Genomic DNA, 23,595 nt, shown 5'->3' on the forward strand with positions numbered 1-23,595 from the left:
ACATCAGCCAACAGCACCTATAGACTTTTCTAGGTGGTGTTTCATCTGTTCCACCACGGGCTACGTCATCTGAGCATCTCACAGCCGTATATACAATATCAGAATAAAAGTAAGTAATCGAAGAGTATACTCTGCTACACAACAATAATAGTCATTTGACTTGCTCACATTTTTTTTCTCTCGAAAACATGGCGCTGGCCACTTTTCCGTCGGGAATGCTATGTCACACTGATAACGCTTGCACCGTTCGTGAGCGCAAAACTACCGGAACGGTGGTGATAGCACGAGAAAAGCACTCGAAGTAAATGACGATTATTGTTGTGTAGCAAAAACACTCCCCAAGAACTCGATTTTTTTTAGAGTGTTTACTATTGTTAGACCATGATACAAGGAGTTCCTACGCAACTCTAAACTTTGCTATTGTTTGGAATGACAATTATAAAGATAGTATCTGGGTTTTAACGTCCTATAAAACCAATGATATTGTTATGACGTCGTATACATATATATAGTGCAGGGCTCCGGAAATTTCATTCATCACGTGTTTTTTAACGCACTCCTGAATGTAAGTAACTACACAGGCCTCAAGAATTTTCGCCTCCATCAGAAATGCGGCCGCCACTGCCCACATTCCATCCCGCGCCCTGTGGGTCAGCATATCATTCGCTCTTCGAACAAAGCAGCTCATCCTGTCAATTTGCTCGACATACTACTGAACGTTATAGTGTAGTATACAACGTTAATATAGTGCTTACGGTGCGCGGCTGCTGACCCTCGTCCCTGGTTCAATCTCGGTGGATTCAATGGAGTCGATGTGCTAGAAGGACGTTGGCTGTAGGTTGCCTGCGCACGTTAAAAAACAACCAGATGTATACACTTCTGAAGTACGCTATTACGGCGTGTAACAACTCAAATTATTGGGGACATTCTGATGCATTCACGTAGTCAGCCACGCTGCCGACACCAAATGTCCTTAACCGTAAGCCTTGCTGTTGTTTGCAGATACGTTGTTAACAAGACAAAGCTGACTACTGGAACTTCGACCTCCATCCAGACTGCTTCGACGTGAAGCTTCGTTTTCTTGTCGAAACTGGTTTTGGGGGTTGCCTTCACAAAAGTATATACAACCCTCATTGGAGTGACCAGCAGTGCAGAATGCGACGTCTGCGGTACCTAAGAAGACATCGACCATCTGCTATGCCATTGTGGTCGCTTTGCCTCTGAGAGACAAATACTTTCTGACACGTTGCGACAATTGGACGATCGGCCACTCTCTGTGAAGATGCTTTTGGATCACCTTCCTCGTCTTTCTTTGGCTCAAAAGGGAGTCAAAGCCCTCCTTTTCTTTTTGAGGACAACGGGGCTATGTGAATGAATGCTTTTAACTTTCGTGTAACACTACTACTACATACGCATCAGCCCATTTCCTGACAATTTTTTTTGTCTTTTTCTCTTCTCTTTCCTCTCTCTCTCTCTCTCTCTCTCTCTCTCTCTCTCTTTCATCTTTATACTCCCCTTTCCCGTTCCCACAGTGTAAGGTAGCAAACCGAGCATGAGCCTGGTTAACTTCCCTGCCTTCTCTCGCTGTTTTTCCTTCCTTCCTGATCACTCGGTGAAGTGAACCGCTGGTACCGGATATCCAGCAAGTAGTACGTCACGTGTTATGCTGGCTTCTTTCGGATTCGACAAAGACGCCATTTCCGGACGAGCTAGATCGAATTCGCCTTCGTACCGAAAGCACCCGCAGCATTACCCCTCACGTTTCCCAGCGCAGCGACAAGTATCTTTGCCACGGTGTACACGACAATAAAACAGAATCAACAAATCGGCTTACGTCACCACAGTTTTTATCTAACACTCATCTTATCCTTCGCGTTTTTCATTATCGTACTTTAGCAGTGTGAGGATCGTATTGTGGCAGGGTAATCCCACTACTTTCTAGCAAATCGTGGAGTGTTACTGATTCGCAGGCTTCGTGTTAGTGCTTATTGACGGACGGTCGGCCGAAAACCGTACGGAAACCCGTCTGCGCGTTCGTGGCCTGAATTCCATGCAGTATTCCGGAGAGCTACAGGTGACTCAACTTGCACTTGTATGTGGAGAAAGAGATACTTCGAGCCACAAAACGGACGTAGGGGACCAGTAGTTATTGCACAGTACAGCCCGGCTTACCCGTGCACTGGTTCTGCTTGTTTTTTTTTTCTGCTATATTGGTTAGCTATAATCAGCTTTCGTGAAGCGAAGAAGTCGTCGTAACAGCAGAGTATAAGTAGTGCAATGATTGTCTCCTGTCCGAAGCACGCGGTTCACATGTAACCCAATTTCTCTGCGTGCCCAGTTAAGCGAATTGCACCATTCACGAAACTACGTAAACAGCAATGCAGGTAGCTGGTTCCAAGAATTGTAGAAACGTACATCAGAGCGTCCGTACTGTATAACTTCTATGAGAGTAAAGCGTGATGTATAAGGAAATGAACGAAATTTCAGTGTAGACCAGCCGTGTGGAGCTCCGTAGCAGCAAGATGCGAAGTACCGTCACAGGCGGTAGAGGAATAAGACCCCGCTGTAGACTGCATGTTTCCGAAGAGTCTGTGGTTACGATTTCAATTTCCGGCCCCAGCTGGCACAGAAACACGGAAGGTGAGTCTGAGGACACATGCGTAAAGAAAAGGGAAAAATAAAAGTGAAACGACGTGCGTAGAGGTCCCCTGCGCCGGCCTAGCTCGAAGAAAAAGGAAATAAAGGAATTCCTCGGTGACATGCCGTGACAAAAAAGAATGTTTGGTGCTTCTAGAATCCACGTCTTCAGTACGTGACATTTTTGGTCAAATTGATTTCTCTATTCCTGTTCTTCTAAAGCATTTTTGCTCAATGAAAGGCAAGACAGCTACGTAAGCTTTGTTTCATCTGATCACATGAAAATCTCTAAGTTTGTATTCGCAAACGTACAGCGGATTCAGGCTTGACTCTATAAGGTGAATCGCTGCGTCTATTTTGGAATGCAACGACTACAAGCATTTTCTTTTTTGTGCGTCCATTACCAAATTTATTGATCCTGGTGGCTGGAAGGTATCTCGAATTTCGACAAGCCTTTTCATTCAATTTTACAAAAGCTACATTTAACTTATTGAGCTCCTCGTTTAACTCTTCGCTCACGGGGTCAACCTCCCGAATAGCCTGTGGTCAAAAGTGTGAATATGTTCGTGATGTTATGAAAAAGATTTCAGTTTTTCAATGCACTTCAAACAGGCGGCGCACCTCTCTCGTTTCTGCAGCTGGACGCCGTCAAATGTGTGACAATATACACAGGACAATCATGAAAACTCATAGAGTCCCTAGTGTTTTCGAATAAGCGGACTCGACCCCACCCTGGTGGTCTAGTGGCTAAGGTACTCGGCTGTTGACCTGCAGGTCGCGGCATTGAATCCCGGCTGCGGCGGCTGCATTTCCTATGGAGGAGGAAATGCTGTAGGCGCCTGTGCTCAGATGTGGGCGCACGTTAAAAAACTTCAGGTGGTCGAAATTTCCAGATTCCTCCACTACGGCGCCTCTCATAATCATATGGTGGTTTTGGGACGTTACACCCCACATATCAATCAATAAATCAATCAATAAGTGGACTCGAAGGTGAAAGACATTATTTTTTCTTCTCAGCCCATGTTTCAATCCTCCCCCGACGTCTCCGAAAGCTTTCTGCATGAAATCTTTTACATTGCCTCCTAAATCTGAAGGCATTGCAAAACCTGCGCCTCAGCTGTTTTTGTACGGCCTCCGTGATCGGCCCACCTTTCACCTAGCAACGAGTTGATCTCATGACACCTTCGTGTGACGTCACGATGATGTCACAAACTTCGTTTATCTGTGGTGTCATGGTGAATGTATATGGTGACGCAATCACGTCACGACCTTTGGATCACCCATGCTGACGCCGACGACTATAAGGATTCAGCCAGTGAGCTATATTCGTGTTTCACTGGGAATCTAAAACTTTCGCTTTAAAAGTGCATTCGGTGTGCACAGAGGGCCTTGAAAGCCGTATCAGACAAATGTGTGAACTTCCTCGGACCATTTTCTATAAAGGCCATTGAAAAATTAAATCTACCTTCATATTTTTTTTCCTAGTAATGCACACAATGTCTTCAACGCTGGTCGTATTTTCCACAGCCATTGTACGGTCACACGTTGTCGGTATTAACGCCGGGAATTCCTTTCTCAGTTTTTTCTGCTTTTTTTCTTGTAAGCACTTTTATACATCGCCGAGGCTCAAAAACGCATTAGTGGCGACGACTACACAAAAGGTTCAGAAACTAGAGTGCACGTTTTTTTTTTTTTTCGTGTTTCACTGGGAACTCTTCTTGATAAAAAGAAATCAACGCTACACCAAGGTCTATTGTGGGAGCAGCTGGCCTATGAATGAAAAAAAGAAGAAAAGAAAGAATAAGAAGGAGAGAGTGAAACTTTTTATTAAAGATGGTGCGACGAATTGAGCCATTCCACACTTTTTCTACTCATTTTGTTTCGTAGCATGATAGGTAGCATACTCATTTGCGAACGGTACTTATGATGTAATGTTTCTGCCTCTACTGATAGATACGAAGCTAATGCACCTGTTAAACTTCAAACTTTCTTCCGAAGTTGGTTAGAATATCTGTGTGGTGTATAATGTTTTTTCCTACCTGTAACTCCCTTCCCCCCACACACACACGCACAAACAACAAAAAGTAAAACTTCTTTATTAATTCTTGCGTCTTTATGGACGTTTTTAGCCGCGAAATTGAAGTGCATGAATGAGAAAAGCTTCTGCGATTACATTTTTACATTGTTAACAGTTTCTTTAAACCACTGTGCACGAAGCTCACATGATTAAGAACAAAAGCAAAAAAGTTGTATTACAAGTTTATGCAAATTTGCCTTCATTTTGGTCCATGAAATGATCCCAACGAATTCTCTTGAGCACCTACGCATCTCGAAATGCATCTCCCCTTTCGCACCTACGCATCTCCCCTTTCTCATTCCCTCCTCTATACTACACTTGGTCCCACCCACTTCCCTTTCCCATCCATTGCTGTATGCTATATGCATGAACATGTTAGGCCTCAGCCTCTCATCTCCAGCTCACCCTAACTTCCCTTTCCCATCTCTTCATATATTAGCCTATACGTGGCTATCCTAAGACTTACATCATAACTTTCTCTCCCTCCGTTGCTATGCTGCGAACATTACAGACCCACCTGAGCACAGCTCTGAAAGACATGCTGTAAACAACGATTACGTTATGCTTGTCATAGTTCTTTAACACAGCATGACATGCAAGAAAATCGCACGTGCCCCTGCCACAAAAGTGCTACTCAAAGGGAGAAAAAAATGCTCAAAAGTGGCGTTGTGATGCGCAGTAACAGCCTTACGCAAAGACATTAAGGAACGAACGCCTAATTGAAATGCGGCCGGGACAATGAGGAAACATTTCCGAGAAACAATGGAAGGTTACATACACTGAGGCATGGAACAGAATGCAACCATTCATCGTTTCCGGAAAGAAAACCTAGTGTGGTGGCCCCGTAACAAGCGCCCTTAATTTAAAGCTTCAGCTCTTGCTAATGAGCGAAGAGTAACACCTATGGTATGGGAATTAGTAAACGCGGATAGTACAATAGCAGCCTATTGTTAACCAGACCAAATTTCCTGTTTTAAAACCATGCACATATAACAAGCAAGTGTTGCGAGTTTAAAATGAAGAATGAAAAGAGAAGAAAAAAACTTGCATTCAATCTCTGGCTCTCAGTAATTTTTAGGGGGTAATTGTTTCGTAGGAACTGCAGTAAGCTGAACTATTTGGTAAGTATATATGGACAAAAGGATGACATCTCTCTTCGTCAAACGCACACAAGATTACACATCATCGTAAAATAGCGTTATAACGTTCGTCGTTTCCCTGCGACCGCTTCTACGCATAGGGTAGACGGGCCGCTGTGTTAATCAGATACTAATGACACGTAACAGATCATTATTTGGAGGCTCACTGTCTAATATATCTTCACTCTGTCGAGATGGTTAATACACACCGAAGTTCGACGAATGTCTGGTATTATTATCATCATCATCATCAGTCTGACTACGCCCACTGCAGGGCAAAAGCCTCACCCATGATGCTCCAATCAACCTGGTCTTGTGCTTTCCGTTGCCACGTTATACCTGCGAACTTTTTAATCTCATCGGCCCACGTAACTCTCTGTCTCCCCTAACCCGCTTGCCTTCTCTGAGAATCCAGTTAGTTACTCTTAATGACCAGCGGTTATCCTGTCTACGCGCTACGTGCCCGGCCCATGTCCATTTTTTCTTCTTGATTACAACTATGATATCCTTAACCCCCGTTTGTTCCCTAATCCACTCTGCTCTTTTCTTGTCTCTTAAGGTTACACCTACCATTTTTCTTTCTATTGCTCGCTGCGTCGTCCTCAATTTAAGCTGAACCCTCTTTGTAAGCCTCCAGGTTTCTGCTCCGTAGGTTAGTACTGGCAAGATGCAACTGTTATATACCTTCCTCTGGAAGGAAAGTGGTAATCTACCAGTCATGATTTGAGAGTGCTTGCCAAATGTGTTCCACCCCATTCTTAATCTTCTAGTTACTTCTACCTCGTGGTTCGGCTGCGCGCTTATTACCTCTCCTAAGTAGACATGCTCCTTAAGAACTTCCAGCGCCTCTCCCCATAGCACAAAGTGCTGTTTCCTGCAGAGATTGTTGCACATTTCTTCAGTTTTGTGCACATTAACTTTCAGACCTACTTTTCTGCTTTCCATGTCCACTCCAGTAATCATGAACTATAATTCGTCCCCCGAGTTACTCATCAAGCCAATGTCATCAGCCTATGTTATACAACCACGAGAATATAGAAGCGCGTATGGAGTGTTCCTGCGGCCACCCTCACGCAGATGCACATGATCCTATATTTCTCGAGTGAGAAAAACATGAGTTACAACGAAAAGTATTTCACGAACAAGTTCACTACTTTTATATAGGATGCATTTCACAGTGAATAAAATACTAGGTCTATGGCCAATCGCAGGTCTTCAGAAAAGAAGCATAACGTAGTGCCACCTTCAATAGGTTTCTTGAAGAATCAAATACTTTATGGAAATATTGACCTATTGTACACGATGTCGCCTTCCCCTTCATAGTAAAGCGAAAGTTTAATGTTGATATAGTGCGTTTGATTTTTGTGTAACCGCTTGTCGCAGTGTTAACTGACCCATTGGAGCTTGATACACTTGTATACATAGGGACCAATTAGGCCTCTCTGAACTGTATGTGATGTACGGGTGCGTTGTACTTTCACATAGGATGTTCTACTGTATTGAATCTTGTGCCCTTATTACTTTTCTTCGAGTGTATTTTCTCTGCTAAGTGAGGAAGAGGGAAGAGTAGCCGGTGCCACCATAATAGAACCAACCTCTCCCATTTCTTTATTTCAATAAAAAAAACGTGTCTGATGGTTTAAGGCCTGAGAAATCGACAGTATAGTAAAAGGACGTGCGTGAGCCAGCCTTCGGATGTATTGCATAAAAACAGAATGGATTGTTCGAACAATTGTCGCTGCCTTAGATCACGACATGTGCAGAATTTACAGGTGGCGCTGCTGTACGTGCGCATGTGTTATTAAGTATTACGGCTTGGTGGCGCTAGCCACCGCCCGATCTAAAGGGTACAGCCATATCCATCCATCCATCCATCCATGTGCTGAGGTGGTTTTGTGTCTTTTCTGCCACCGAGCGCCATTTTCGTCGACGGTCAGCATTTGCGTTGTCTCGTTCTCTTTCCTGGTGCCCGCGTTTGCGCATGTTAGCTTCTTTTCTGTCGATCTTTTATATGGGTCATGATACTCGGCCGGATGATTAGACCAATAATATAGTTTACAAATCCACAACATCAGTGGTCGTCAAACACCCGTGTATCACAAAATATTGGAAGATACATGATAGATAAAATTTGCAATCATTTTTACCAGGGGTTAGATATTCGGGAGTAGTGAGAGCGCACTTTCGACAGCGAGGCTCTAACTTAAAAGTTGAAGTCACGCGTGAGTCTCAATGCGAGTTTCGGATCGTGCCATTCGTAATATTTAATGAAGTGTTTACGTGCGCAAGTAATGGTGGCATGTCGTTGGTGGCGTCGATAAATTAATTTTACCTGAATGCCAGCACATGACGACCTGAAAGTATTGAGAAAATCCTTTTGGGCAGAATTCAGAGTGAACACCAACGTACCAAGCTTGATATATATATTTTTTTTCATTATGAAAGCTATTTCACCAAGGAGCTACTAATGTCCCCGCTTGTTCTCCCAGAACGCGCATGCTTCACTGAATTTTGACATTAAAATACGTTTTACGTTGGCGATCGTTTTTCACGAAACAGACTTGAAAAAAAATAATCGAGTCGCTAATATCGTCACTGCATGTAGTCTTAAAAGTAAAATGCCAAAATGTGTCGCGAAAAAAAAAGAAATACACAGTGAAGAGCAGCTAGCACTGCTAGTCACCACGACGTTTTTAGCAAAACTCCACCATGGGGTTCTTTCCTTTGCTTTTCTATCTCCACGTCTCTAATCCATGTAGTTAGCACACAAACAGCGCGACAACTTGAGAACCAGTGAAGCTATACCTGTTACAACGAGATTGTCGCACGACGACATGGTCACCTTTCAGGCTATACGAAGACACGAAATATCGACATTTCTGGATACTTTATTTGCACACCCTGCCAACACTCTACATCCACGCAAATAGCCAACGCCATCGCTGTAAGTGGCTCGCAAGCAAACGCGTCGAAAAGTAAACGTTACCGGGATCCAGCTACGGCGTCTCGGTGAGCCCGTCGGCACACAGGGAATGCACACCTTGTGAGGGCACCCACATCAAACCACTCTACAAACATTTGTTTCGACTGCGTCACGCACCTGGGCCTTTAGGCGTCGCGTGGTTTAATAGCGTCGACCAGTGAGTGTGCGACACATCTCAGAAAAAGTGTTCCATAATTACATTCGGCAGGGTGCACACTTTGATGGTTGTTTTTTTTATTGCTGCACGCACAAGGAGAAAAAGCACGTCGCAAGACGAACCCGTCCGAACGGCAACTGTAAACAAAGATGAACGACGAAGAAAAGGAGGCGAGGATCTCAGGGGCGTGAGCCGAACGACGCGTACTGAAATAAATAATAGAAACTAGTTTCAGGTGAACGCGATGAAGCGGGACGGTCTCTTTGATCAAGCTCAAGCGGAGCGTCGCCTTAAGGGCATAGGCTCGCGAGTTCGGGGGCGACTGACACGTCGACAAGGGGAGCGATCGCGCCGTGCGCCAATATAAGCCACGCCAAACGATGAAAAGCAAATATTGTTTGTGCACACCGCTCAGTGTACGTGGCATGTGGAATAACGTAGGATGTAAGAAAACTCGTGAGGCTAAGCGACGACATTAAAGTGCCCCAGGATTACCCCCGAGGCACATTTTTCTTGGTTAGTAATATTGAAAAGAGAAGTGACAGAGTGTCATCTTAAGCATCAACCCAGAGTGGCGTCTACAAAGCAAAAAAAAAAAGTGCTATAGACAAGGCAGCCGGCATTGCCTGATCAAAGTTATTCCTGCGAGTTCCACGCTGTGATCCTCCGCATCTTCTTTGTTAGCTAGGCCATCTCGTCACTGCGGGTTTTATTTGTTTGTCATCTTGTGTTTCCTTTGCGAGGTCGTTTCAAGCTGGCACTCGTTCGTTCGCTTCATTGATCGAACCCCTCGCTTGACGCGAGTTGGATCGAAGACTCGAGCTCAATGTTTCTTGTCATTCACGTTATTCTTTTTGTGCGGATTAAACAAATCACTTGACGTATATGCATAATCAGATATCCAGAACGTAATATTTGTTAACTTTAGTCGCTTGAATTTTTATTTTTTGTCACCTAAATTTTTTTTCACAAGAAACGTATTTAAGGAGAGGCTGTCCCTTTCCTTAAATACGTTTCTGCGGCTGAAGCTGAACCTTACTTGCTCAATTGTTGTATTCATAATGTCGACCATGCAAAACAGACAAACACGTGAACAGAGTTACTTTAAGATTAATAATCTCTATAATAAGGTGATTTGCACTTGAAGGTTCGTGCAATTTTTTCTAATTCTAAGGCAAACAGCATCAATAAACTCCTACTATTGCTCACTTTGTTTCAAAAAATTTTCTGCCATACTGACCTATTATGCTGCTTGTTTGTCGGAAGATCAAAGGTAGTGCGATGTTGTTGTTTTTTCTTACTGATGGGGCATACACGACAACTGAGTTCCTAAGGGGGGTGGGGTAATCGCCTGCGTTGTGTTTTAACTATATACGTTCGTTCTTGGGGACGCAAGGAGGGGGGGCAAGGCGAAATTGGTATGGGGGCTGGTGTCAGCGGCATGCACAAAAAAGTTGACTGATCGAGGGAGAACTCGGGCAAGTTTAATATTCGTTTGGGCAAGGCTCCAAAAAGCAGCGACAACAACGTCAAAGTATCTCTGTGATCGAGGGCTGAGAATTTCCCCCGAGAAATGCGTTTTAGTTCCTTTCACCCGCAAGTCGATGCTCTGCTATCCTGTTTTCACCAAGAATCTCGTAATTTTGTATACGAGATGTCAACGATTCCTGGGCATTATTATTGAAAAAGATCTCTCGTGGAGTGCTCAACTCTTGCGATTGAAGAAGAGGCTCACATCTATCGCCCACGTAACAAAATTTCTTGCCGGCAAAATTTGGAGCACATCCATGTCAGCCATGCTTGATCTGTACAGGGTGCTCTTCTTGGGGTACTTGTGGTACAGCACACCCGCACTTTCAACTGCCGAAAAAACTAACATCCTGGTCCTGCAAAACATTCAGGGCCAAGTTCTTCGCACATGCTAGGGATCACCTAGGTGTGCTAACTAGGTCGCAACAACTTCCATTGCCAAAGACATCCCGAATAAGACATACATAACTGTCGACACACTGCGGGATCATATTCGCCACATGTCAGGACTGCCTAACCACCACCTTTCTATATAGCCTCCCACTATAAAGACGGATGGCAGAGTTCTCAAGAGTGGTTGCAGCTAACCAGCATTCCATCTCCTGGAGGTTCTCACCCGCCACAATACCGATATGCCCGATCCACTGTACACCTTGAAGTGCCGGGGATATAAAAAAAGCCTATAGCCCGTCATCTGCAGCTCTCAAGTAGATCTCATTAGATCTTTTGCATATGTCGTACGCAAACCGAACTCATATTTATACGAACGGTTCACTCTCGGGAAGTTCGACAGGCGCATTTGTGATACCATCTTGGTCAATCACCGTCAATTTCAAGAATTCACACATCACAACATCTACGGGCTCCGAGCTCGCTTCCTTTCTAGCCACAATTAAATTTGTTATGTGAGAATTTCCTGGTAAGGGAGCTATATTTTGTGACTCCAAGGCGGCCTTTCAATGTGTGCAAAGTCTGCGACGCGGGAAGTACATTAGATGGTGTCTAGAATCAACGAAATCTGTCATCACTTTACTAACCAGGGACATGAAAATCTTTCAATAGCTGCTGGGTCACTGTGGGGTCGGTGGTAACCACCTTGACGACAACGCTGTCCGATGTGCCAATGACGGAGCGCCCACAGCTCGTACCGCTGTGAAGAGTTGACGCCGCAAGAGAACTTCCCCACATCGCGCATAATGCCACACTTATGCATTGAAGTTTTCAACTGAACTCCGCTCGACGCCCACAGAACCTCGCTTCATTACTCAAATCACAGCTGCCATCAAAGACTTCGCGACGAGACGCTACTATGCTGTGTCGGTTGTGGTTCTGCCTTTACCTATTCATTCAGTCATCACATTAGTATGGCTGACTCCACCAACTGTGATAGCTGCCGTTGCGTAGAAACGCTCCACCATGTTTCGTGCCATTGTCTAGACTTTCAAAAAGATCGCCGGACTCTTCAGTGTGCCTTAAGGAGGCTGGATGATCGACCCTTTACTTTCGAAAAGATCTTGGGAGCATGGCGTTCCCCTACTTCAGCCCAGAAAGCCACACGAGCCCTTCTACAATTCTTGAGGGCAACGTCACTGTGCGACCGCCTGTGAAACCAGAGCTGTGTGTGTGTGGTGTGTGTATATTATGTGAAATGTATCTTCTTCTCTCTCTCTCTTTCTCCTTTACTGCCTCACTTCCCTCTCCCCCTGTGTAAGGTATAGCAAACTCAACTTAGTCTGATTTACCTCCCTATCTTTTCGATATTGCTTTCTCTCTCTGTGTGAAATTGATTTTGAATCGTGTGTCAAGACCCCGCCGCGGTGGTCTAGTGGCTAAGGTACTCGGCTGCTGAAGTCGCGGGATCTAATTCCGGCCGCAGCGGCTGCATTTCCGATGGAGGCGGAAGTGGTGTAGGCCCGTGGGCTTAGATTTGGGTGCAAATTGAAGAATCCCGGGTAATAGAAATTTCAAGTGCCCTTCACAACGGCGTCTCTCATAATCATTCGGTAGATTTGGGACGTTAAACCCCACATATCATCAATCTTGTGTGAAGCCACATTCTCCTTTTCACCCATGAACGAGTGTTTGATAGAACGGCCCTGCTTACAGTTTTCTTTGTTATTTTTTGGGTGTTGGAATCGCTATGCACTTGTATAGGAGGGAAGCGCATGATGGAAGACGCGCGACCGAGAAATGAGTGCGTGGGAGTGACATTCGATTCATGGCGAATCGCCTCAATAACGCCCCAGCTTCGAATACATAATGTCTCCAAAGCGCAGCGACGTCGTCCCTGTCTACGTTAATCAAAGCGGAAGCGTGACCTTTACTGTTGGGATTAGCTCCCCTAATTCCCTGCATAGTCGTGTTTCTCTTCTCATAGGATCTTCGTCTCCTCGTGAGCGCCGAAAACACTTAGCTGTGCCATATAAAGCGACATTTGGAGCTTGTGTGACAGCTTCGCTTTCTTGCCTAGCAAATCTACTTTGTGCATTCTATTCTATATTTTTTCTCAGGAGTAATGATATTTGATTTCTCCCATACAGGCAGTTTCTTCCCCGATTGGGCACCTACCACCCAACGAGGTACTTATCGCATAATGTGTACAGTGGCAAAAAAAAAAACATCTTTCAAGTGAGCGTGCGAAAAAACATTCTCCACTAAAGGAAGACATTAATTCAAACCATGCACTTCTTATGCTTTTGCTTTCATGTATATGCAAAAGCGTATTAATTTCTATACGTGTTTACACCAGAATACTTTTTATATTGAGCTTTTACAGCATCATGCAGCTCAAATTGTATGCTCGTAAAGGTCCAATCCGGGCTATTTATTTTGAAGTATTTGACGTACCTACAAGATTGCAGCTGCACATGAAATTTGTAGGCAGCTCACATATTAGATTGAGATGGTTTAATAGACCAAGTCGTTGTTCAAGCAGCAGATGACCAACACTATACTACATTAGCTATCATTCTGATAGCACAAACAGTTATCTGGCCAACTAAATTGCTACGCTAGTCGATAATTGCCTATAGTGAAGTCAATACCACCCAACGCTGCAAATGAACCAGTCTTTCTTAATCAGCATTTTTTGTTGACTAAGTACGCGTCTGGTTTAATTTTTAATGAGTTTACCATCGGACAATGAGTGCACGGGTGTATTTTAGAGCTTCCGGAATAACCAGTGCTTTGGGAGAGAATCATTGTTGCTCTCTTCTTTTTTTATTTTTAACTATTTTTAGTCAATTTTTACAGTGTTGGTCTCAATTTCGAACCTGACAAAGGAAGGGATTACAAGTCAGCACAAACAATAGATACACAAAAAGAAAAATATACAGCAAATGCACACAACCTACTTCAGCAGTGTACTTAAATACAAAGATTTCAAGAAAAAAACTGGTTTGCCAGATACATAGAGAGATGCGACAAATGAACACCTGCCCGAAGATTGAGTCATACAGAATGGTTTAGTAAACTGACACCGAGAAATGAAGTAGTATATTTAATTAGGAATATCTCAACGAAAAGCTTAGTCAATAAAGGCATGCGGAGAGATGTAATAAAACACATCAAGGATCAAGGATCAAGTATATCAAGGATAATATACATCAGATATAAGCGTTACAGATTCAAAGGTATGTCAATTTCATTTGGTTTATTGATATCTATTTGCATACACATTGCATAGTGGGAAATGGAGGTGGATGAGGCAAAAAAAAAAAAAAGCGGCGCAAACGCGGATTGAGGGGAACCTCACTCCCTTTGGTACAGTATGGCTACACGTGGTAAAACACGTAGCGTTTGTAAAATGCAATAATACTGTGACCATAAAACATGATGGTGATCAAATAAGAAAATCGCACAAACTACACAGAGAAATAAGATGATAGCATCGGGCATTCGACTACACTTGAAGGGAGTGAATTGGAATGGCTTGTAGCCTATGGAAAAAATACCACTTTGTGTTTTTGTTACATCACAACTCAGTTACATTCTTTTTTTGCATGATATGACCCACAGTAGGAAAAAAAGAGCAAGAAATAGTTTCAAAGTCACTCCACCGTCACATAGTTTCTTTTATGGACGCACATCGTTTGAGAAATGGTGACCGGCTGGGGAAATCGAGCGAGCGTCATGACAAATGAAACACGCAACACTTCCGGCCTTTTTCTATCGGGGCGAGCGCTGATAATGCACTCGCGATGCTGGTATACCTTGGAATGATGCACGACAGGTTGTGTAAGCCATCGCGTGCCTGTGTGGGCGGGTGTTTTATTGGTGCCGTTGCTGCACACGCGCACGATTTCGCTTCCACGTAAGTGCGCGCGTTTCAACTGCGTTTGAGAGAGTGTCCATACACACGCACACACGCTCCGCACGTGTAGAGCGTAGGTGAAGTGACTGCAAAGGCCTCAGTCTATCCAGAACCCATGGCAAGCCGAGTGAAGGGAAGTCGGTGGGCAATATTGTAGAGTGGTTCTCTTATCTCTTTGTCAAATCCCCGTTGGTACTCCACTATATTTTGTCCCTCATTTAGTGCTAAATACGAGCTACAAGCATTACTGTGATATTTTGCCATTTTATAACGCCATGATGTGTATATGCAGTCGCCTCTTCTAACATCACGCCGCGGTGGTCTAGTGGCTAAAGTACTCGGCTGCTGACCCGCAGGTCACGGGATCGAATCCCGGCTGCGGCAGCTGCATTTCCGATGGAGGCGGAAATGCTGTGGGCCCGTGTGCTCAGATTTGGGTGCACGTTAAAGAACCCCAGGTGGCCGAAATTTCCGGAGCCCTCCACTACGGCGTCTGCCGTAATCATATGGTGGTTTTGAGACGTTAAACCCCACAAATCAATCATCAAGTGTATTCACATTTAGTTGTTTGTATGATGTAGAAATATTTGGAATGATCATATAGCTTTTACTTATCTTTGCCTTAACAAGATCTGCTTCCGTATGGTATCATCAACGCGACGTTTCAAAGGAGATACGCGACAGTAAAAACAGATAGGACGTTTATTTATCAAGATAGGCAGCGCAAGATGTATTAGAAGTGAAGAAGTTTAAATGTGTCAGTGAAGACTTCTCCGGTTGTGCATGCATTGATGCATTTTCGGTTCTTGGCGTATACTTGTATGAGGCTGTGCGAAGTCGAAAGCGTTCTCTTTTCATTCCTGGTCGACTGAAAGGAAGCGAGCTCACTTACACAACTCACTCACTTACACAACTCACTAACTCACTTACATAACTACCGTATCACAAAGCATAAATGGTCAATACCAACGCACTAAAAAGCGAATGCACACACAAACTGATTGCAAGTTATTACACCAATTCAGTTTTTCTCTTCTACTGCTACTGTTACTAGTACTGTTACTACTACTACTACTACTACTACTACTACTAATAATAATAATAATAATAATAATAATAATAATAATAATCATAATAATAATAATAATAATAATAATAACTGGGGTTTCGATTCCCAAAACCACGACATGAATATAAGGGACACCGCAGTGGAAGGCTTCGGAAATTTCGAACATCTGGCGTTCTGTACCGTGCACTGACGGCACATGGGTCTATCATTTCGCCTATATCCAAGTGCGACCGCCAGGTCCGTTATCGAACCTGCGACCTTCAGGTCAGCAGCTGAGCACCATAACCACTGCTCCACTATGGTTTTCACCACAACTTTTTTTTATTCCACGCTGACCCCAGTGTTCCGCGAAGGAATATCTTTTTTCGATGGACGGCTTCAATAAGCTCGGCTCTGTGGTATCGGAGCTTTCAGACTGTCGAGAATAGAGCGGAATATTAGAACCACATAGCAAGAAAGAAATATACAGCATACTGTTCGTTTCGGGTTTAACCCACGCAATTTCCGGCAGAAAAGCCTCGCATAAGCTGAGTGTGGCAGTTCAGTATCCTCTTCCGGTTATTCGATGTGAAATAAGCAAGTACCGACGTCAGTGGAAGATTCAATTTGAGGGTGTGCGTGATGGATATTTCAGATTCTTTGCGTGGCCACGCACGTGCGTAAGGTTTTATTTTTCCCAAGAAACACTGGGCTTGGAACCTGAAATGGTGGTGTAATTTTTTTACATCGCAACATTGCCGGAGTTTTGAGATAGAAATGCCTGTTTGCGCAGCAGATCAACGTGTCACGTACATAAGATGGTGAAAGAAAGCCTTAAGAGAAGTCAGCTTCCCCATCCCTTCTGTGCAATAACAACTCGCGGTAGACAGAGAAGGCCGAAGTAAAGTATAAAGATTCTCTATTTCTTGAAGTATGAATCTTCACCAGCTAGCTCGAACCAATAGTTATCTTGAACCATACTACGTCGTTTGAAGGTCAAGAAACAATATGTGCAAAACTGTTTCATATGTCACCTACGCACCGACAATGACAAGTGTTTAGAGCAGCCTTAACAAAAAATACGAATACAGACCAAAATGAAATAAGCTCACTTGAGTAACATTTTTAATACTTAGGTTTAACACAAATAAAAAACATGCCAGGATAGAGATGAACACACGCGCACGTGTGTTACACTGCACTGAATATGCAGTACCGATCAACTAGGTCATTGATCTGCTTTGTTAATGAAGTCCGAAGTCTTATCTGCTCAAATAAGAAAAAAAGCGGTAATGTAGATGACTAATCCAGTCTCGCCAGTTAACTCACAGCCAAACGGGAGGGCATCGTATTATCTGAAGAATCCAGCCTCGTCAGTTAACTCACAGCCAAACGGAAGCGCATCGTCTTATCTTAAGAATCCAGCCTCGCCAGTTGACTCAATGCCAAACGGGAGGGCATCGTCTTATCTGAAAAATGCAGCCTCGCCAGTTAGCTCACAGCCAAACCGGAGGGCATCGTCTTATCTGAAGAATGCAGCCTCGCCGGTTAATTCACAGCCAAACGGGAGGGCATCGTCTTATCTGAAGGATCTAGCCTCGTCAGTTAATTCACAGCCAAACGGGAGGGCATCGTATTATCTGAAAAATCCAGCCTCGTCAGTTAATTCAGAGCCAAACGGGAGGGCATCGTCTTATCTGAAGAATCCAGCCTCACCAGTTAGCTCACAGCCAAGCGGGAGGGCATCGTCTTATCTGAAGAATGCAGCCTCGCCAGTAAGTTCACAGCCAAACGGGAGGGCATCGTCTTATCTGAAGAATGCAGCCTCGCCAGGTAATTCACAGCCAAACGGGAGGGCATCGTCTTATCTGAAGAATCCAGCCTCACCAGTTAACTCACAGCCAAGCAGAAGCATCGTATTATCTGAAGAATCCAGCCTCGTCAGGTAACTCACAGCCAAACGGGAGGGCATCGTCTTATCTGAAGAATCCAGCCTCGCCAGTTAACTCACAGCCAAATGGGAGGGCATCGTTCATATCTGAAGAACTTGGTGAAACAGAGTCAGGACAATCCGAGAAAAAAACATTTTAAAGTAAATTCAAAGCGACCTGTGTCTCACTTATTTTCTTTTCTATTAATTTGCGGGCCGACGCAGAGCTCATAGCGACAACAAATTTGCGCAAACGCTGTAGTAGATCACGTCGAAGAAAACCTACCTCGGTGAACCACTTACTAAGTCAACGCAAAAGAAAGAGAAGGAAAGTACGAGAGAAAAAAACGTGGTTTTGTGGTCGCGCGCGAGTGTCTGACCCTAAAAGTGCACTTCCCGCAGCTAACGCAAACGTGAAAATAAGGATCAAATATGCGGATTGCGAGAGGAAGATTCCCGGTTGGACGAGCTAGTAAGAAAAAAAAAGCCATTACCGGGTTTCGTTCGGATTCGCCAAAGGCGCAGCATGCGAAGGAGAGATTATTCAAAGGACAAACATGAGATGATAGAAGATTTAATTTGCTGCTGCCCCTCCAGGGCCGAAGACGGCGGATACTGCTCGAGTCTGTGTAAACAGCGCGAAAATTAACTGGTGAACCTTGTGGGGGCGCATGCTTAAGCAAACACTGACAGCGAGACGAGACTGCACGCCTGGTGGAATCCTTGTCTGAGCACACGGCTGTTTTAGAAAACTTCACTTGCCCGTAAGTTTGTTGTGAACAGAATATGGAACGTTTCAGTTACCAGAAAACAAAGAAAAGAAAAGTGTAATTATTTCAAGGAATTGATTTAACCATTGTTTATTCATTCATATATTTATTGAATTAATAAAGCACTGTTATTTGAAAAGCTGTCATATGAAAAATATATTGCGATTTCGAATGATTATACTTCTTCCCCATGCGCTATTTTTGTATTTTATCCATACCAAAATACAGCCTCCGGGTCAGGGAATCAAGCCCGGGTCTTCGAGTTTCACAACAGAACGGCGCAGCCAGAGAAAACGATTTCGTTTGCGCCTATTTATTATTTACCTTTCTTTTTTTTTAGTTTTGTTATACCATTTTGTTAAGATGTCGTGTTTAAAATATTGTTTTCTCTCTTGTGTTTTCATGTTTTGACGAGAATAAAAAGCACGAGAAATAGCAAGCGTCAGAAGCGACAGACATGAGTTGAAAGAAAAAAAAAGGGGGGGATTTAAATGTTGTCCTTTCGATAGAATAACAAAGACCCTATTTCTGGAAAGCAATACTAAACTTCACATTTCTTTCAACGTCATACTTACTTCAGCTCCGGGGGCTACGACGTAATTGAACTGAAAGTGATTAGCTATAAAAGGCTCAATACCAACAAAGCGACCAGAGAGACAGTATTTTTTTTGCCCCCCCATGGTGGTCTAGTAACTAAGGTACTCAGCTGCTGACCCGCAGGGTGCGAAATTGAATCCCAGCTGCGGCAGCTGCATTTTTGATGGAGGCGAAAATGCTGTAGTCCCATGTGCTCAGATTTGAATGCACGTTAAAGAACCCCCAATGATCAAAAATTCTGAAGCTCTCTACTACGGCGTCTGTCATAACCATATGATTATTTTAGGACGTTAAACCTCACATATTATTCAATCAACCAATATTTCTTTCTGCACTCACGTCTTAAGCCACAAATTATCAATGGTTGCGCAATGGTGAAAGCATGATGGTATTCATGATGAAACAAGTGCTAAAAAATACACCATTCATCATGAACCTTTAACAACACGCCCAACTGGCATATGATGATATTCTCCACCGACGAGCCGTATGTAATGTTAGCATGCGTCGTTGGCATGAGTTTCTAACGCTGTCTTGTTTTTAATAAGCCAGCGCGGGAAAGTTTATGGGTTTTTTTTGTGTGTGCCACTTCATCTAATCTGCCGCTACGACAAGGACTCTGCTATAGAGTCCTCTGTCAATGTCAGGGGAGTTTTTGTGCACGTGGTTTGATGGAGGGTGTTTGCGTACTTCTTTTTCTCTCCGCTGAGGGCCACATCGACATCTGCGCTGGGAACAGCTTGATTGTTCCTTCGCGCGCGTCAAATTGACCGGGCGCAACAATACAATGCGATCGAGCATCACAAGCTGCCGCACGCATGCGTTAGTCTGAGAAGGGGCGACAAAATCTGACGTCACTGAGTACGATAACATCTGTATGTACAGGGTCGGCCGCTTCGAAGATGAAGACCTTATTAGTATTCAAGGCTTCACAGAAGCTGGCGCTTATCCGAAAACTGTGCTTGTGTTAACGGACACTGTGATCTTACGTCATTCAGCGTACATTTCCCTAGGGAAGTGGAAGAATATTTCCAGTTTTGCTGGCTGGAAATTGACGGGGTGTTGGTCACAGAAGTGTTCGACCCTGTGTAGCCTGTCCGCCATCGCCCCATATACCCTTCTCTAAACAGTGGGCCTGTACGAGCTAATCGCTTGTGCTCTGACAGATCTCACCCTCGTTTTCAGTGCTGAAATTAAGAGTTTCACGTGCAGAAACCATGTTATGATTATGAGACATGCCACAAATTTGTGTATCCAAAAAAAAAAATCTGCTCTCTGTGGTTGTTTAAAAGTCACCGGAGTCTAAGTATACGATCAGAATAACAGGGAGTGGAGCTACTTTGTAAGTATGCAGTCTAAAAAACAGGGCGTACAAAGTCAGACACAGGAAGACTTCAAGACACCACAGACGCCGACTAACAACTGCAAAGGCACACAACGGCGGAAGTGAATCAAACCTTTTCGCTGCGGGTGCTTGTATACGTATAGGACAGACGGACCGATACGTTAACCACATATTATTTGAACATAAGGGGTCACTTAGCACAAGCTTATTTTCTGATCTTTCTTTACATTGTCCAGAATGTTAGCGCATGCCGAAGTTCGACGATTGCGAAGTTTTGTGACATCGCAGCAAAGAAGAAGGCTTGGCATATCGACAGTAGTGTTGGCGTTTGCGTGAGTCGATTAATTTGCGTAAAAAAACACGAATGTGTTAACAGCTTTCCGTTGATAGGTTCTTGTATTGATAAGTTCGCGTATTGCATGCGCAGATAACTTTTCGTACTTTTGTTTCGCCTTTGTGCGCCCTTGCAATTAGTCGGTGTCTGCGGTGTCTTGGTTTCTTGTGTCCACGTTTGCACGTCCTGTATTTTAGATTAATAATAGGGTTTTGTTTTCTCACATGCATTTGCGAATGAGAACATTCGCGTGAATTCAGTAACGCCTGTAGGGGTTTTGCGTTCAAAATCGGGCCATGACTGATTCCGAGGAACACCGGAAATTTAGACAACCTGGGGTTCTTTCCTCCACGTTGGGGTTCTGAATCCAAGTACGAAGGCATCTAGCGTTTCCCCTCCGGCAAAACGTGGCCAGCACGGCTGGGATTAGATCCTGGTACATTGGGGCCGGCAGTTGAGTACCATAACTAATAGACCACCATTGCGTCTTTAGCGTGAAATAGGAGACTCTGCAGTCCAGTACGCGTCGGCCATTCACCACGTTGCCATAACAATAAGCAATCACGTCCCACAGCATTCCACTGCAATTGATATTCTCGTCAGATTTCGTCATTGGCTCAAACACAACCACCGAGACGTCGGCGTTATTGGTACTGGCCACACGGAGACGCCAACAATGGGGTGATGAGTTAATCGTTACGGAACACCGTTGCTCGGACGTACACTGAGAGCTGTTGGCGCAGCATGAGGAACAGCGCGGCGAGTATCGTCGTTGCGGCACTAGCAGCGAAGACTCTCCGCTTCGTGTGACTGGCAAAGAAACTGCAAACGCCTCCGGAGATCACTTAAACTGTAATCCAATCAGTTATTGACAAACTTGTTTGGTGCGATATAACACTAAGCGGTAGCCAGTTCGAACTGGAAATGTCGACGTTACATACACCGAAACAATACATGAAGCTGCTACTCGAACAACAGGGTTAACAATTCCACGCTTACTTCTCGGATAATAATTTTACATCTTCAGTGATAGGAACATTTAAAGCATAGATAATATTTAAGGTTTCCAGACTCTTGCAAAGAGATTAAAATAGAGAGAGGTCAAGAAAAGAAAATATCTGGTTCGCTACCTTGTGCTTGGTGATGAAAAAAGATGGGAAAAAGACTGAAAAGGCTGTTTCGGCTTCCCTGAAAGATGCATGCCTAAGCATGCTCAAACACAGCAACAGTTCTAGCATTCTAAAGAATTGGAAAGCATGGGTGCCTTTCTTTGTATAACTATCACATTTCTGGGATAATTCATGCTACTTTTTTTTTCTCGTATTTTGGGAAAAGTGAAAGCCGACGTTGTTACGCTATGCCTTCATTGTTATATTTTTCCGACAGAAGCACAAAACTTCCCATTATGGCTTCAGCATTCACATACTGCGCGTAGCCAGATGAAAGGGGGAGAAATGGGATTCGTTCTTCAAGAAAGAAAACAATTGACATTTTTTATTACAGAATTCGTGTTTGTTTTTCAGTTCTTGTACTTTATTTTCTTTTAGAAACGCTTTAGTGGTCTCATGTTCTTTAGATTTCAGCGAATCTAGCCTGCAGCATGCCGCCGCTATTGACTGAGAAAATGCCATCTCGAATGGATATCGCTGACTCCGGCAGCAATCGACAATGACACCGGCTGTCAGCAGACAAAAAACTAACAAACAAACAAATAAAGAGAATGACAGCATTGTTTCTCCTTCTGGCAACGGGAAGAACGAATCCGCTTTGATAACCCTACTATAATACGGGCTTATTTTATTTATATTTATTGCGCAGTATTCACTCGTTCCGATTTCTAAAGACGACACCCTCGGATCGGTCTCCGGTGAAATGCAGTGTCAGATTCCTTGAATGTATTGCCCTCTCACGTCACCGTTAGGACCTATCACGTCGCCTCAGAAGGGGTTTAGTTTCCACGAGGCAAGCATTTCATGCTGCCTCCCCATCCACGCAATAAATAAACAACACGAAACCGAAAGGACGGGGGAGTGGTCCGATCGTCTAGGATGTGTTCGGGTGCCACTTTGCCAGTGCACTGCCAATTTTGTTTTAGCCGGAATGCGCGAACAAAGCACGGTCTTTTTCGCTTGCTACAGTTATTTACAATGACTTCGCTAGCCTCAGAGGACCGAGTATCCTGTCTAACACCATTTGCGCGCCTTAGAAACAGCTGGTTGCGAAAGACAAAAAGCAGAGAGCGAAGATAAACAACAGTCGTTCAACGTTTGCGCAGGCTTATGCTTTCTTTTCTGAAGCCTCTTTTCATTTTAATTATATATTTGTGTAGAGTTGTAGCCATCTGTGCCCGGCTACCCCTGTTAAATATTGTGCAAAAGACGACGAGTGACACTATCTTTATTAGGTTAAGATCAGATGAAAACATAGGAATAAAGAAGAGGTCGACGAGGGGGAGGGGCTTCACCATGGGGACGGCGGTTTGTCCTTTTCTCCACATCAACCCCTTTTCTATTGGATTAACTGCACATTACCAACGTCATTTCAGTAGCAGTATTTATTTGAAGGCTTGAAGTAAAGCGATGGCAAGGATTGGGCAGCATCGACGCATTTTTGCTATTGCCGTCACTGTGAAGTGTTCTGTATACAAAGTCCAAGGGTGCTAGCATTGACCCGCGCGTGTGCCTTCTCTCTTCGTGTGAAAGTGTGTGAAGACTACCGACAAGCGTGGCTCCGGAA

At 44.0% G+C, this 23,595-nt stretch overlaps 1 protein-coding gene across 4 annotated transcripts in view; it reads right to left on the bottom strand.

Annotated features, from left to right (window-relative positions):
- The window catches only part of LOC119171724 (synaptic vesicle glycoprotein 2C-like), a 224,214-nt gene that overhangs the window by 182,594 nt on the left and 18,025 nt on the right, over positions 1–23,595 (bottom strand). For 2 of the 4 annotated variants that reach the window (XM_075892318.1, XM_075892319.1), the window contains exon 2: positions 756–843. The exons of the other annotated variants lie outside the window; for them this stretch is intronic. The gene's annotated coding sequence lies outside the window, so the exon portion shown is untranslated. The remainder of the gene's footprint in view (positions 1–755; positions 844–23,595) is intronic. 4 annotated transcript variants of the gene reach the window in all.

Source organism: Rhipicephalus microplus, chromosome 4 (genome assembly GCF_043290135.1).
Source record: "Rhipicephalus microplus isolate Deutch F79 chromosome 4, USDA_Rmic, whole genome shotgun sequence".
Taxonomy (NCBI): domain Eukaryota; kingdom Metazoa; phylum Arthropoda; class Arachnida; order Ixodida; family Ixodidae; genus Rhipicephalus; species Rhipicephalus microplus.